At 46.9% G+C, this 14,364-nt stretch overlaps 1 protein-coding gene across 2 annotated transcripts in view; it reads left to right on the forward strand.

Annotated features, from left to right (window-relative positions):
• IFNAR2 (interferon alpha and beta receptor subunit 2) overlaps positions 1–14,364 on the forward strand; it is a 76,064-nt gene that overhangs the window by 14,166 nt on the left and 47,534 nt on the right. Inside the window, exons 1-2 of one of the 2 annotated variants that reach the window (XM_023741306.1) lie at positions 9,632–10,116; positions 11,260–11,341. The exons of the other annotated variant lie outside the window; for it this stretch is intronic. The gene's annotated coding sequence lies outside the window, so the exon portion shown is untranslated. Of the gene's footprint in view, positions 1–9,631; positions 10,117–11,259; positions 11,342–14,364 lie in introns of those variants that run through there. 2 annotated transcript variants of the gene reach the window in all.

Below are 14,364 nucleotides of genomic sequence, written 5' to 3' on the forward strand. Positions count from 1 at the left end.
GAATAAGGAAGACCAAAGGAGAATCGATGCCTTTGAATTATGGTGTTGGCAAAGGATATTGAATATACCATGGACTGCCAGAAGAACAAACAAATCTTCTTGGAAGAAGTACAGCCAGAGTGCTCCTTGGAAGCGAGGATGGCAAGAATTTGTCTCACTTACTTTGGACACATTATCAGGAGGGACCAGTTCCTAGAGAAGGACTTCATGCTTGGTAAGGTAAAGGGTCAGTAAAAAAGAGGAAGAGCCTCAATCAGATGGACTGACACAGTGTCTGCAACAATGGGCTCAAACATAGCAACGATTGTGAGGATGGCACAGGACCGGGCAGTGTTTGTTCTGTTGTACATAGCATTGCTATGAGTAGGAACTGACTCCACAGCACCTAACAACAACAACAAGTGAATTCCTTACCTTGGCCCCACATGATAAGGGCCAGTGTGACATCAGAGATTAGTATGTTAAGTGTTCTCTCCAGGGTTAAATATTAGCAAATGTCACATCTTTTCTTCAAGGTTAGAGATTTGGGAGGTTGTTTAGACTTATGTCTCAAGGCTAATTTACAGAGATTAACTATGTTTTCTTTTATCACAGCATGCATGGGCAAGGTCAATTTAAAGTTTTTTTTTAACCACATTCTTCACAAACTTCCATTTTTCCATATCTAAGTACAGAAATTTTCTATTACTAAGCTACATCATAAGTAACTCATGCATTTGTGGCTTAAGATCATTACAGAAGCAACCTTAGAGTCGTGTATGATTTAAGAGCTTTAAAGAATAATATGTGATTTGAGAACATTACAAAAAGCACAAAAAACAACCACTCAGCAGCACTCAATTCAATTGACCACCCTCTCCTAAAAGCACTCTCCTCTCTCAGCTTCTGTGACCCCACTTCTCTGATATTTCTCCTGCTTATGTGGCCACCTTGTCTCACCTTTCTTTGCCAGCTTCTCTTCCTCTACCAAACCTCAGTGTTGCAATTCTGTCGTAGGTTCTTTTCTCTTTTCATTCTGTATTCTCTCTCTAGGCTAGAAATTCTCAAGGGGAAGTGCAATTGGGAAATATGGGAGGCTACATTACCAGCATTTAGAAGCCAAGCATAGGGCAATATCGCCAAACAAAAAACCGGTTGTCATCTAGCCAATTCCGATTTCTGGCTACCCCACGTGTGTCAGAGTAGAAATGTGCTCCATAGGACTTTCAATGGCTGATTTTTTGGAAGTAGATCATCAGGCCTTTCTTCTGAGGTGCTGCTAGGTGGACTGGAACTGCCATCCTCTCAGTTAGCAGCTAAGCATGTTAACCATTTGCGCCACCCAGAGACTCCAGTATCACCAAAAAGTGTCCAATTGTCAATACCCTTCACCCCCATGGAGAAACTCTACAACCTCATCCACTCGCACTGATTCAACTACCATCTATGTGCTAAGGACTGTTTCACTTAGATATCTAGCAGGCACATCAAAGTCACCATGTCCGAAGTCAACAATCATCTTCTCCACACCTCTGCTTCTCCTCAGGGTGCTTGGTGGTTGGTGCTCAGCTTCAGCATTCATGCAGGTGCTTAAGCAAAGGGAGTCCTCTTTCTCCGCTCTCCCTCCGCACTCAATCCAGTCACCAAATCCTACCAAGTCAAGCATCTAAATATCTCCCAAATTCATCCGCTCTTCTTCACCTCCACTGCCAACACCCCAATCCCAGTGTGATGGTTAAGATTGTGTGTCAGTTTGGCTGGGCCATGATTCTCAGTGTTTTGGCAGTCGTATAATGTTGTGATCACTTCCCTGTTGAGATTATGATATGTGATCACCTCCATGATGGGATCTGCTGTGAGTAGCCAATCAGTTGAAAGGGAGTTTCCTTGGGCGTGTGGCCTGCCTCCGAATATAAGTGGACACGCTGGCTTTTGTCTGCTCTGTATCCTGCAGCTGGCTCCTGTTCATCTGACCTCTGGTTCTTGGGACTTGAGCTAGCAACTTGCCTGTGGTCTTGCCTGCCAGTCTGGGGATTCGTCGCTCTTCATAGCCTATGAGCAAGAGCCCTGCTCTCCGACCTGCCAGTCTTGGGTTTGCCAGCCCCTGCAGCTACATGAATCAGGAGAAGCCTCTATCCTGATCCATGCACTTGGGATGTTCCAGCCTCTACAACTGCATGAGCCATTTCCTTGATATAAATCTCTCTCTATATATATTTATACGCTTTACTGGCTTTGCTTCTCTAGAGAACCCAGCCTAAGACACTGAGCCACCATCATCTTTACCTGGGCGCCACAGTAGCCTCTTCATGGGTCTCCCTGCTTGCATTCCTGCTTGCTTCCATGCTCCTCTCCTGATTGCAGTCTTCTAAAACAGCAACTCTGATCCTATCACTCCCCTCCTTAAACGCTCGAATGGCTTCCCAATGCTCTTAGAATAAATCCCCAAATCCTTAGCACTGCCCATGAGGAAGATCCTGTAAGATTTCTCCCCAGCATCACTCACGTCCTTGCTTATTCCACTCTGGGCACATTGACCTCCTGCCAGCTCCTCAGTGGCTCCATGTGCCTTCCCACCACCCAGCCTGGATGCCTTTCTCGGTCTGGAATGCTGTTACCCACCCCCACCTCACATGGCTAATGCCTAACATTTCTCCAGTATCCCAGTACTGGTTCAAATGCCACTTCTTCCCGGAAGCCTTCTCTGACTTCCTAGGTTGAGTTCCCCCTACATTCTCATAGCTCCTAGTCTGCCTCCTTTCTAGAAATGATCACAATTGCCATGAGTTGTCTATCTGTAAAACTGTTTATTTAATGTCTGTCTCACTGCTCTGTAAGCTCCTTTGTGGGACAAGGAATGAGCTGGCCTCGTTCACAGCAGGTTCTGTGGCACCCAACCAGTGCCTAGAAGTGGGCCCTCAGTAAACAGCTGTTAAATGGATTCAGGTTCTGTTTCAACTAGGATACTGAATTAGCCAAACTGCTGACTCCCCGAAGATAAACCCAGGAGAAATTATAGAGGGAAAATGGATAAAATTATAGAAAGCTCTGGGGCTTGTAAGGGGGGCTGTTGTGAATGGATGCGGGGCTTTGGCCAGGAGCAGGACTCAGTGGGCTGGCTGTGAAAAGGATAAAATAGAAAAGGAACTGTAGGTTTCTGCTCTTGTTTCTCCCCTGCCAGTGCCACCAGGGACAAACAGTGCCTGCCCCACACCAACGCTGACTCAGGCCTCCGGTCCAGGGTTCCCCAGGAATAAAATCCAGGCATCTCAGAAGTCCTGTGCTTGTAAGGAGCTGAGAAAAACAGGTGGGGAAAAATGACTACCAGGCGGCTGCTCAGCTTTTCCGACACCGACACCTCCCCTTCCAAGCCCTGAGGGCAGGAGAATTACAACCCAAGGAGTGTCTCCTCCAAAGTAGTCTTTCCCTGGGGACACAGGATGAAGGGCTGGCCTAAAGAGTTGTTTTGCTGGTAGAGGAGTGATTGAGGACGGTATGCAGGTGTCTGGGACTGATCCATCCACACCCCATCTCCTTGGGGCCGAGGTACACAGGGTCCAAGTCTTCTTCCACAGACACTGACTGACAGAGAGTCCAATACCCCTACCATGGAAAATGAGCTCATAGGCTAGGATAGCAAGGCATTGGAGAAGCACACTCATCTCCAAATAAAATCAAATACTGGATTACAAATTCCATCAGAAGCAGAAATTTTGGAACAGTCCAAGAATTTAAAATCGGCTTAATAGACTTATTAAGAAGACTTATTATGAAGAAATTAGCAATATGAAACTAATAAAAAAGCAGACAAAGGAACTAAGCACAAGTAATAAAAATATAGTAGTTGAAGTAACAGAACACAATTGATGGGAATAAAAAGCAGAATGAATACAACTTGGGGACCAATCAGTGACTTGGAAGATGCAAAGGTTGGGCACACAAAGTTTGAAATTAAAAGTTCGCAAAAAGATACACGAGGCTAATGCTAACCCCAAGACAGCTAGTATAGATATATCGTCATTGTCTGACGCCGTTGAGTTGATCCCAACTCATGGAGACCTCATGTGTTACAGAGTGGGACTGCTCCACAGGGTTTTCTTGGCTGGAATCTTTACAGAAGCGTATAGCCAGGGCTTTTCTTCCACGGTGTTGTAGGGTGGGTTCAAAAGGCTTATAACAAAGTTTGTTAAGAAAATGTTCTGCATCTCACTTTGATGAGTGGCGTCTGGGGTCTTAAAAGCTTGTGAGTGGCCATCTAAGATGCATCAATTGGTCCCATTCCTCTTGGAGCAGAGGAAAATGACGAAAACCAAAGCCACAAGGAAAATATTACCCCAAGAGGAGCCCTGGTGGTGAAGTGGTTAAGTGCTCAGGCTGCTAATCAAAGTTCAAATCTACCAGCTGCTCCTTGGAAACCCTATCGGGCAGTTCTACTCTGTCCTATAGGGTCGCTACTCCACGGCACACAGCAACAAGATACTAAAGATTTACGTAAACCAGAGACTCCACCAGCCTCAGACAAGAAGAACGAGGTGGTACCAGGCTACCACCAATGACTGCCCTGACAAGGAACACAACCGAGCAGGAGAAAAATGTAGAACAGAACTTAAATTCATGTAAAAAGACCAGACTTAAAGGTCTGACAGAGACATGAGGAACCCCCAAAACTATGGCCCCTGGACGCTCTGTTAACCCAGAACTGAAACCATTCCCAAAGCCCACTCTTCAAACAAAGATTAGACAGGACTATAAAATAAAAAATAATACATGTGAGGAGTGTGCTTCTTAGTTCAACCAGATACACGAGACCAGATGGGCGGCTCCTGGCCGGAGGCAGGATGAGAAGGCAGGAAGGGACAGGAACTGGTTGAACGGACTCAGGGAACCCAGGGTGGAAACAGAGAGTGTGCTGTCCCATTGTAGGGGTTGCAACAAATGTCACAAAACAATATATGTATAAATTTTTGTATGAGAAATTAACTTGAGCTGTAAACTTCCATCTAAAGCACAATTAAAAAAAAAAAAACTGCCAGCCTTTTGATTACCAGCCAAATACACACCATTTATGCCACTGAGGGACCCTCTATATATGAATATCACATAACTTTAGGATAATCATAGAGTTTATTGTCTAAACCAGCACACCTTTTAGTGTAAAGCATATTATTAAGAATTACACCTGAACAAGAGACAAGCGAGGACTATCTTGGCAAATAAGGATGTATGGCTGGTCACTGTGTATCAAACAGACTTAAAAAAAGTGTTATTAAGGATAATGAGCTCTCTAAACATGATAAAAGTTCAAGCCTTCAAGAATACTTGAAACAAAATTTGATAGAAATATAGCAAGAAATCGATCAATCCATCTTTATAACGGGAGATCCCAGCATACCACTTTCAATTCATGATGGGTGAATAGACAATCACTTTGAGGACTAAGGTGCACCTGACCCAAGCCATGGTGTTCTCAATAGCCTCCTATGCATGTGAAAGTTGGACAATGAATAAGCAAGACTGAAGAATTGATGCCTTTGAATTATGGTATTGGCGAAGAATATTGAATATACCATGGACTGCCAGAAGAACAAACAAATCTGTCTTAGAAGTACAGCCAGAATGCTCATTAGAAGCCAGGATGGCGAGACTTCATCTCACATACTTTGGACATGTTATCAGGAGGGATCAGTCCCTGGAGAAGGACATCATGCTGGGTAAAGCAGAAGGACTACAGAAAAGAGGAAGACCCTCAACGAGTTGGATTGACAAAGTGGCTGCAACAATGGGCTCCAGCATAACGATTGTGAGGACTGGGCAGTGTTTCCTTCTGTTGTACACAGGGTGGCTATGAGCAGGAACCGACTCGAAGGCACCTAACAACAACAACAACAACCTTTACAGGAGCAGATCACCAGGTCTTTTCTCCAGTAGAGCGGCTGGTGGGTTCCAACCACCGACCTTTCGGTTAGCAGCCAAATGCATAACCTTTTGCGCCGCCAGGGCTCCTTCACTCAGGGTATAACGAGGCTGAAATCAAGGTGTCAGACAGGACTCCAGTCTCATCTGAGACTTGCGGTCCTCTTCCTAGCTCACTGGTTGTTGGCAGATTCAATTCCTAGCAGTTGTAGAACCGAGGTTCTTGCTTTCTTGCTTGCTGTCAGCCGGGACCATTCTTTAGCTTCTAGAAGCTGCCTGCCATGTGGCCTTCTCCACAACCTGATGGTTTTCTTCTGCCAGGCCAGCAGGGGGATCTTACTGCTGCTTTGAATTTCCCACTTCCCTGTGTCTGAGTTGATGTCGACTCGTGACAACTCCACGTGTCAAAGTAGAACTGTACTCCACAGGGTTTTCAATGGCTGTTTTTTCAGAAGTACATCTCCAGGCCTTTCTTCCAAGGTGCTTTTGGGTGGATTTGAACCACCAACCTTTCGGTTAGTAGCCCTTTACAGTTTGCACCACCCAAGGACTCTGACATCTAGACCCAGGTTTAAAGGGCTCACATGGTTAGGTCAAGCCCCCTTTCTTAAAGATCCACGGATTCAGGACCTTAATCACATCGGCAAAATCCCATCACAGCAGCAACAAGATTAATGGTTGATGGAATAACAGGGAGAAGGTGTGGGTGCACCAGAGGCAGAAATTCCGTGGCATCTCAGAAGCCGGCCTTCTGCAATGATCTGTCCACACAGTGGAATAGCGGACAGCGTTTAAACTGAACAAATTATAGCCTCCTGCAACAGTGTGACCGACTCTCAGCAATTTAATATTCTGCAAAAAAAATGTAGTCCCACAATATTCCATACAACAGGATACTTGTTTAAACATTAAAAACAACAACAACAAAAGCACTTTTAAGGAATATATAGAGATGCAATAAAATGACGTAAAGAAGAAAGTAACGAGATGCTGGTTGCCCAAGTTGGGGATAGAAGTGGTTGGGATACTAGAGGGGTATTATATGGTGAGATATTGGTTATTGAGCTGAGCTGCTAACCAAAAGGTTGGCAGTTTGAACTCACCCAGAGGCTCCATGGGAGAAAGACCCGGTGATCTGCTCCCGTAAAGATTGTTGGTGTTGTTAGGTGCTGTCAAGTTGGTACAACAGAACAAAACACTGCCCGGTCCTGCACCATCCTCACATTCATTGCTATGCTTGAACCCATTGTTGCAGCCACTGTGTCAGTCCATCTCGTTGAGGGTCTTCCTCTTTTTCGCTGACCCTGTACTTTACCAAGCATGATGTCCTTCTCCAGGGACTGGTCCCTCCTGGTGCCACGTCCAAAGTATGTGAGATGAAGTCTCGCCATCCCTGCTTCTAAGGAGCATTCTGGCTGTACTTCTTCTAAGACAGATTTGTTTGTTCTTCTGGCAGTCCATGGTATATTCAATATTCTTCGCCAGCACCATAATTCAAAGGCGTCAGTTCTTCTTTGGTCTTCCTTATTCATTGTCCAGATTTCAGGTGCATATGAGGGATTGAAAACACTATGGCTTGGATCAGGCGCACTTTAGTCTTCAAGGTGACATTTTTGTTTTTTAATACTTTAAAGAGACATTTTGCAGCAGACTTTCCCAATGCAATATATGTATATGTATATATATACGTATTTCACTGGTTTTGCATCTCTGGAGAACCCAACCTAAGACACTCTTCTTCCTAAATATTTCTAATCCATTTCTAATCCAACATCCTAGTCCAGGATGTCACATCTGAACTACTGCAAAAGCCCCCTCACTAGACTCTGGGTTAACAATCTTATCTTCTCCAAATCTTCCCCAGGGATCGCAAGGAGAGAGAACCTGCTAAACTGCAAATGAAAAAAACCCAAACCCATTGCCATCAAGTCCATTCCAACTCACGGCAACCCCATGTGTTACAGAGTAGAACTGAGCTCCACAGTTTTCTTGGCTGTAATCTTTACGAAAACAGGTCACCAGGCCTTTATTCCACGGTGCTGCTGGGTGGGTTTGAACTGCCAACCTTTCAGTCAGTAGCCAAGTGCAAACCATTTACACCTCCCACGGACCTTAAAACTGCAGCTCATGCTAATTTCCTTGCTTAATCTGAGTTCACCACCAATGCCACGGCTACCATCTCTTCCAATACAGGCATGTTCTACTGATGACTCAAATATCATGACCCATGTTATTAGCATGTGATTTTCCAAAACTGAGCATAACTCTTGATAAAAAGTTCTGAACAAAACAAAGTGCAATCCTCTCTCAATTTACACAGCAGTTACCTTTCTGGAAAATTCCATTGTATTAAAACCACACCAAAAATGACGGTTATATGTAAAACAGAGTTAGAGTCTAGGCTCAAATAAGCACAAAAAGGTTTTCCACCTGCAAGGAGGTCCGGCCAGGTATTCAAAAGTCTTGAGTGTCTCAGGTTCCATCATGAGAGGCTGTTGAAATTTCAGAATGTCTAGCATTGCTGGCCTCTGTTCATCCAATGCCAGTAGCACCTACCACCGTCATGATAACCAAAATTGACCTCACAACTTTCCACAATGCCTCCTAGGGTAAGACTACCAATACTGGGAAACTCCGCTCTGCAGTTCACACCCCCAACACTGGAACTCTGCCTCTAGCCCCCGGCCCCCACTAGCCCAACTCTCTAAACACACATCTCCATACTTAGGCCAGAAATTCCTTATCCTGAAGCCTCCCACTCTTCTGCCACATCACCCTCCACCCCAGAGCCATTCATCATCAACTCTCCCCAAAGCTCAGCATTCACATCGCCCTTTATCCTTTTTGCTGAGTTTACTGTACTCACTCTCTCCTCTCCCCAGTTTCCAGATCCAATAAACCCAAAAACCAAACCCATTGACATCGAGTCGATTCTGATTCATAGCGACCCTAAAGGACAGAGTAGAATTGCCCCATAGAGTTTCCAAAGAGCAGCTGGTGGATTCATTGGGAAGGCCTTTATCACTCTCTGATCCAGCAATTGATCAGAAACAAAGCAATCCAATTTGAGCTCTGAATCCAAGAGAGACTCCATAAATTGTTTGCAAACTAATGTGATTGTCACTTTCCCTGGCCACATCTGTCCAGGGGATAGGCAGGAAGGGGTGAGGACGGGCCCTGGGGAGAGTCTTCGGCTCTGCTCTCCCACCTAGAGAAATGACTGGGACTCGGGTCCAGTTATCTCTCTGCCTGTCTCACAGCTCCTCTGAGTCTTCGGAGTGATTCAGAGAGCCCTGTAGCCTTGCAAGATTTTTACTGTGTTCCCCACTGCCTTCGTCTTTGAGTTTCTTACAGCTTTTCCTCTAGAGTAGGCTAGCTGAGTCCCCCCTTGCTGAGACCGGGGGAACTTTGAAGGGTGCTATACCTGAAGACGTTCTGCCCCCCAGTAACCCACAGGCCCAAGGATCAAGCCCAGGCACCATGACCAGCCCTTGCCAACCTCATGGAAGCTGCATGTCTTCTTGGGCTCCTACCACCACCACTACTTGCCATCGGTCAATTATGACTCACGGTGACCCCATGTGTGTCACAGCAGAACTGGGTTCCATAGGGTCTTCAGTGGCTGATTTTTCAGAAGTAGATCACCAGGACTTTCTTCTAAGGCACCTCTGGGTAGACTCAAACCTCCAACCTTTCAGTTAGCAGCCGAGCATTTGCACCATCCAGGAACCCCCCTCTTGTGCTACACCCCTAGAAAAATAGGATCTCCCTAGAATCCATCCGCTATGCATATCCATCTCCCAGCAGATGATCGTGGGCCAGTGGGAGATCCCCAAGGTACATGAGAAAATGGTTGGTGAGTTGTGGGTGTTGTTGTTATTTGTTTGTTTGTGTTAATTTCTATAGTAACTCACTAGATGAGATTCACCTGTGTATATGCATAATTATCTACCTCATTGTCACCGTATAAAGTCTCAGGAGACTTCAGGAATCACGTAGTCGCCAAGCATATTCTACATGAAAAACCTGGCTCTGATCTCACTGCCATTTTTTTTCCTCTTCAAGCACAGGTTACACCTGTTTCTCAAGCAAGCTCGGGTTTGGACAGGGCTCCGTCAGGCCACAGCAGCTCCAGGGACCCAGTTCCTTCCCTGTAGAAAGGCTGGTGAGGTGAGGTGCTGGGCAAACCCAAGCCCGAGGGAATGATGCTGGCTAAAAACGAAGGTGAGCAAGGGAGGAAATGAGTCATTCTGCAGCTCGGTGGTGGGAAAAGAGGGTCACATGCTTATGTCTTAGTCTGTGAGCTGAGGTTAGGGGTAATGGCAGAAGCCACCCTTCTCTGTCACATGAGGCTCGGAACGTGCCAAGGCTGCACGCCTCAGTTACTATTAGTAGAGAGGTGTTGCAGCTAGCTGAACCAGAAGCAGCAGCCCCTCGCCGCCCCACTTCCTCCCACTTGCCCGGGCCAAGGAGGGCAGCTGCAGAGAGAGAGGCTGAGTGTGGTTCATACCAAGGCTTGAGGTTTCTCAGTCGGAGAGTCAGCAGAGGAACGGGCCCCAAGCCTCCTTCTACTTGTGAGTGTGACAGCTTATCATGGGCATGCCCACTGCTGTGGATTGAACTGTGTCACCCCAAAATATGAGCTGTAAATCCCTGGTGGTGCAGCGGTTAAGTGCTCTGCTGCTAAACGAAAGGTTGGCGTTTCAAACTCATCAGCCCCTGCACAGGAGAAATACATGGCGGTCTGCTTCCATAAAGATTCCCATTGCAATTGAGTCGAGTCTGACTCATAGCAACCCTATAGGACAGAGTAGAACTGCCCCATAGGATTTCCAAAAAGCAGCTGGTGGATTTGAACTGCCGACCTTTTAGTTAGCAGCTGAGCTCTTAACCATTATGCCACCAGCCTTGGAAACTCTATGGGGCAGTTCTACTCTGTCCTATAGGGTCCCTATAAGTAGGAATCCACTCAAAGGCAGGGAGTATACCTGCGAATGTCATCCCATTTGGGAATAGGATTTTCTCTTCTAAGTTAAGGAGGCCATACCAGCGTAGGGCGTGTCTTGAAACGATCTCTTCCGAGACATAAAAGAAGCAGATAAGGCACAGAAGAGAGCAGACACGGGAGAAAGACGGACACTCTCTGAAGATGAAGGAGGCGGGTCGGGCTCTAAGCCCACAAACTCCAAGGGTGGCCGGCTAGAGAAGCTGAGACAAGGACTTTCTCTCAGAGCTGACAGAGAGAGACTTCCCCAAGAGCCAGCTCCCTGATTTCAGACTTCTAGCCCCTAAGTGGACCCCTAAATTTTGAGAGAATAAATTTCTTTTTGTTAAAGCCACCCATTTGTGGCATTTCTCTTATTGCAGAAGTAAAGAACTAAGACGCCCACTCAGAACTGCAGCCAGAACCTGCCAACAGGAAGCTAGAGCGGAACCTTTGACCTCAGCGGTAAACTTCACCCTTGGGGTGTTCTTGCTGGAGGTGGGACCAGAGCCCGTTCTCCAGGCCCCTAAGTTGATGTTGTTTCCACTGAATGGGAGAATAGAAAGGCGTGGGGGTATGAATCTTGTGACAGGAAGGATCCCACCCACACCAGTATTCTCTCCAGCCCAGAGAAATAAATGCCTTCACTGAGTCACCTTCCACAGTGAAGTCTTTGAAATATGAGCCCTCCACATCTAAAACGCCGTTTTCCCACCAGCTTCCTTTACAGCTGTCCCACACACTTCACCCTCAGCAAGCAACCTGCACCCACTTCCTGCAAAAAGCAGAAGCTGACAGACAGAACTCTCTCACCTTCTGCCTCTGAATCTGCCACCTGTCTCTGCCTTCCTTTCCCCTGTTACAAAGGACCCAAGGTCCCTGCTCCTATCTGACACCAGCCCCTCCATGTGTTCCTGAACATCCCTGCCCCACACCATCTCAAGGACTTGGCCCTTGTCTTTATCTCCTCTCCTCTCTGTTATCAGTTAATCACTCTCTACGGGATCAGTCTCAACAGACTGTAAACATGCATGATAATCTCTCATCTTAAAAATATCCATCCTTCCTACAGATTGGGAGAAAACTGGAGGGAACCCTGTACTGGATATGGGAGGTTACTGGCCGCCTCTGAGTTGTAAAGTCCAGTGGTCACTGCCCTCATCTTGCTCAGCTTCTCAGCCACATTCAGCACAGTTGTCTCCTCCTCCTCCCAAACTTCTCTTCTCTTGGCTGCCATGACATTCCATCCCTTGGCCTTCTGCCTTCCACACTGACCGTGCTCCTCAGCCCCTTGCCGCACCTCTCTGTTGAAGGTCCGAACATTGGCGTGCTCCAGGGCCCAGTCCTCCGACCTCTTCTCCTTCTGTCCTTAGGCGAACCCACACATCTGACAGCTAACCTTCCACCTGCACACTGGGAATGCACACATTTACAGCTCCACAATCTGTATACCTCACGCCTTCTTCTTTGTGTGTCTTCCGTATTTTTTTTTTTTTTAAGAATCACAAACTTGCAGACAAGCTGAACTACAGTGTAAAGAACTTTTTTCTGAACCATTTCCTGGTGCCCCATCACCCCTGAATATGTTTATTTCCTACAAACACAGACATTCTCCTACACACAGCTCAGCACGACCAGCAAAGCCAGGGAATTGACCGCGGCGCCCTTCCGCCGTTGAATCCTCTGACCCGCTTCAAGTTTGGCTAATAGTGGCATTTAGAATCAAAGACCTGGGCGCTAGATGTGCTTATTGCTATCGGGATGTTACCAGGCCTCTCAGAGGGCAGACTGGGGTGGGGGTGGGAGAGAAATACATAAAGACATACACACACATTTATGTTTCAGAGAGCAGAGCTGCAGGGAAATGTGTGTGTGGGTGTACATTTATCTCTATGTTTATTTCTATATCTCTCTCTATTGAAAATCATTCATTCACATCCACACCTCCAATCTGTTCTGATCTAACACCACAGGGTTAGTTCTAGTCCCTCCCTTTGAATATCTATAACTTCCTTCTCCAGTAATGAGAAACCTGGCTCCCACTGGCCGTGATAGATCGATAGTCTGATCATGGCTCCTGTATGTAACCAGTCTCCCATCTCCACTGCCACCTCCTTCCCAGCATGGATGCCCTTCTCAACCCACATGGCCCCCAAGACTCCACACCAGCCTAGCCCCTTGCCAACCCCTCCTCACCCTTCTTAGGCTCTGACACCTCACAGCAGGCCACGCCCCACCTGTGGATCCCCCCTCCTACTGTGGATCCCATGCCCACTCTGCTTGGGCTCCCACATGCCCCAGCATCCTGCACCAAGCCACTCTCATTGATGGATGTCCCCACTGCCCGTGCCAGCTAGAGCCACGCATGGATGCCCTCCTTGCCCTAGTCAGGTTCTGATGCCTCCTCACGGGCTCATGGCCCCCCAGCCCTCCGCTAGTATGCACACCTGCCTCGCTCTGCCCCACCTAGCAGCTTTAGGACTCTCACTGCCTCCTTGACGCTCCCCATCTGAGCACCAATGGGCATCCCAAGCTTTACACTGCAAAACGGAATGTTTGTTTTCCATCCTCTACCTCTACACCACTTCGCTCTCGGTATGTCACACCTCAATTCATGACATGACCTTCCAGCCCCATTGCATCCACAATCCCACACCAGCCTCTTTTCTTTCCTTCCTTGACTGGGTCCTGCCCCAGGGCCTTTCAGATTTTGCCATTTGCTCTGGTTCCAGCCTGGCCTACTTGGAACTGTCAGCTCCTAGCCTTGGCATCGTCGGGTCTCAGCCCAGGTGTCCTCAGCTCAGGCTCTTCCTGACCAGCTCGTTAGTGTAGCTCTCCCAGGCATTCTCTAGCACACCACCTGTCTACCTGGTTTTCATGTCCCTCTGAGATTACCTTGTCCCTTATCAGTTTTGTGTCTGCCCCTCCTCCACTGGAATGTAAGCCCCAGGAGTGCCCGGAGTTGTGAAGTGCGCTATCTCAACACCTACAACAGTGCTTGGCATGGCTGGGGGCTCAATAAATATTTAGTGAATGAGTGAACGAAAGTACCTGAAAAAATTAATAGACTTTATTTTTAAGGCACTTTCATGTTGTTGCTAGGTGCTGTCAAGTCAGTTCTGACTCATAGTGACCCCTACGTACAACAGAATGAAACACTGCCAGGTCCTGCGCCAGGCTCACGATCGTTGCTATGTTTGAGCCTATTGTTGCAGCCGCTGTGTCAATCCAGCTAACTGAGGGTCTTCTTCTGTTTGCTGACCCTTTACTTTACCCACCATAACTTCCTTCTCCAGTCCTGAACTCGTCCCTCCTGATAACATGTCCAAAGGACATGAGATGAAGTCTCGTCATCTTTGCTTCTTCCAAGACAGATTTGTTTGCTCTTCTGGCAGTCCATGGCATATTGAATATTCTTTGCCAACACCATAATTCAAAGGCATCAATTCTTCTTTGGTCTTCCTTATTCATTGTCCAGCTTTTGCATG

The sequence above is a fragment of the Trichechus manatus genome, unplaced genomic scaffold (assembly GCF_000243295.1).
Source record: "Trichechus manatus latirostris isolate Lorelei unplaced genomic scaffold, TriManLat1.0 scaffold00177, whole genome shotgun sequence".
In the NCBI taxonomy this organism is placed as follows: domain Eukaryota; kingdom Metazoa; phylum Chordata; class Mammalia; order Sirenia; family Trichechidae; genus Trichechus; species Trichechus manatus.